Genomic DNA, 2,690 nt, shown 5'->3' on the forward strand with positions numbered 1-2,690 from the left:
ATTCGACTTTCTCTTATGGGTTTACTTGAAAAAATAAGATAACTGTATCAAGACTTTTACACATTAACCGAAGTTTTATGAAAAATCGTTATAAATAGATCAGTAATTAATTTTGTATTGTAGTCTTAATTCGAACCGAAGTTCGATAATGGATAAACGTTTGCGTGGTGCAAAGAAAGGGAGGTATAGCGAGCTCGGTGACCGCGTGGCTGCTTGCCAACCCGCATACATCATACCGTGACATAATCATCCTATATTCGCACCCCACTCATTTGACTTCGCATGCTCTCGAGCGCTGCTCTGCTGCATTACGCTCTGCGGTGCGGATAGTCTCGTCCGTAGTGTGTGTATTGCGTGGCGCTATCATTGCCACGACGCAGCGCTTGTGCTAAACGACATCCTACTTCCGGCTCCTCAGCTAAGCTAACCTTACGTACGTATTGTTCCAAGTGCGGCTCCGTGAAATATCGTGCGTTAGAGAGGAGATGATCATCCAGAAGCGTGCAGTTAGAGTAGAGATATTTAATTCAAGCTTGATTAAATTAAAAGAAGAAGAATTTTTTTTCATTAATGAGAATTAATTTTCAATACATACGTGCATACATAAACATGTAATCCTTTTGTAACGTGTAATATATTACACATAAATATATGATTTTACACATTTTATATTTTGTTCTGTAAAATTAAATTTTGGTTAATGACCAGAATAAGAATTATCGCGAGAGTTAGGTATGAAGGTGGGTGTTAAAGAATCAAGAAATTGACAAGATAAGTCGCTAGGACGACTATATGTAGAAAGAGTGGCACTGAGGTAAAACGCTTTAGCCCTAGGCCCACCCCCTCTTCGCCTAGACTTCACATTATTTTATGCGTCGTGCCCAGGTCCGTTTTTCCCCTCAGACGTCTGCATCGGTGGATCGCAGTTGTCCCCATTAAACTTCCTCTTTCTTAATTTTCTTAAAATTCCTTTAGGCACTATAAATATTAATTTGTGACATAAAATACATATGAAAATTTCATCATTAGTTGAGGATTTTCATGCATGTATAGCATATTTTATAGCATGTAAAACTTAAATCTGGGTATTATAATATATTAATTGAATTTAATTGCATTTATATGCAGTTAAGTAAACTTAGGCTAATCTGATTTTCTCGAAAACTAAGTCATAAGTCAAGATGTTGAGTATATTTTTACAAAGAATCAGAGCGTCTTTTATACATGTTATTTGGCCGGAGCCTGTATAGATTATAGACCAGTTGAATAAATCCACCAGCGTGGATATAAAAGATGTAGCTGCACTAAAACAGAACTATAACTCCGCGTACGTGCATACATTGTTCCTGTTCCGTGTTCCATTCTGCTCGACCTGCGCCGCGTAATGCATGTAATTGAATGTTAAAATTGCAGGAGGATTTGCCGGAGCTTTTCGTTATTAAATGGGGACGAATGGAGGCGAACTTTACGTTTGAAGCGGTCAGCCGTTAATAAAATTTCCCGCGAAATAACAGGCGAGGCTGCTGTGGCAGGCGAATTTCTGCTGTACACTGTATCTAAAAAGTATGCCGAAATCTGTCGTGGTATATCATTATAATTGTTATTGTAAATAAGGATGAGAAATCGAGTGGTACACATATATTTTGCACTGTGCAAAACCTAAAAACATTAAAACAAATTTCGATTTGATTCTCTGAGAAATAAACACGTAAAATCGAATAATGTAAATCTATATTTTTGACCAATTTAGTGGATAACATTCTGCCTTATGGCACCGCTATCAATGTCTACCCCCTTGAAGCTCGCGTCCACGTCTGACTGGCCTGTCTGACCATGACTTACTGTATCTACTGCGTCACCTACTGATGCTTCTATCCTGATTCCTGATGATGCTGCAACCGTGTAATATTTATTATTGTTAATTAATTATTTATTTCTTGTTTTACAAGAAACTAAATCATATATTTAAAATAGACAATCAAGGAGTTTATTAATTCAGATTCACGTAATGATAATTAATCGCAGAAATCCATTTACCATAAGACAGTGCTCATTGAATAAATGTATTCTTGTAGTTCTTTCAAACGAAAATACATTTTTTAAATCTTTATACAAAAGTGATGAACCTAATACTGATATGGAATGAAATATATCTATTTCATACTAAAACCAATAAACAAATATAATAATACTTGATATTACTCTTGTAAAAATTATGCTGACTGAATAAATGTGATAAATGATTTTATCACTTTTATCACTTTTATCAGATAATTTTATTAGAACCAAAGAAATGTCCGTAAACTTTTGAGGGTCAGTGTATGTATTGTGGCCAGACGCTATCGTCCTGTGATGTAACGTTCATGGTAAAAGAGCCGCCTTTACGTTCTACTTCCGCGCATGGTATTCTGATATCAAGTTACGCCCACGCCGCCGCCGTGCCGCGCAAAACTTGGACATCGTGCGCCAGTTAAAGGTGCAAATTTTCACCGGGGAATCCTAGCGATTCCGTTGCATAAATGCCTTTATGCTAATTTCAATTCACCCTCTCTTTTTCCACCCGAGAGGACCACGATTATGACGTTGGCAATATAATAGGAAACAATTTGAAACTATTGTACCGTAAAGCCTCGAATCGACCAAACTACCTAGGCTACATACTGATGAAATCTAAGTGAACGTTCCTTATG

At 36.9% G+C, this 2,690-nt stretch overlaps 1 long non-coding RNA gene across 1 annotated transcript; it reads left to right on the plus strand.

Annotated features, from left to right (window-relative positions):
• Positions 1 to 337: 337 nt before the first annotated feature.
• Positions 338 to 2,029, plus strand: LOC113464271 (uncharacterized). The gene is made up of 3 exons (XR_003389121.1): positions 338 to 433; positions 1,414 to 1,563; positions 1,751 to 2,029. It is a non-coding gene; the product is annotated as an uncharacterized LOC113464271 (long non-coding RNA).
• The last annotated feature ends 661 nt before the right edge of the window (positions 2,030 to 2,690 follow it).

This window comes from Ceratina calcarata, unplaced genomic scaffold (assembly GCF_001652005.2).
Source record: "Ceratina calcarata isolate Rehan_Ccalc_2016 unplaced genomic scaffold, ASM165200v1 scaffold312, whole genome shotgun sequence".
Taxonomy (NCBI): domain Eukaryota; kingdom Metazoa; phylum Arthropoda; class Insecta; order Hymenoptera; family Apidae; genus Ceratina; species Ceratina calcarata.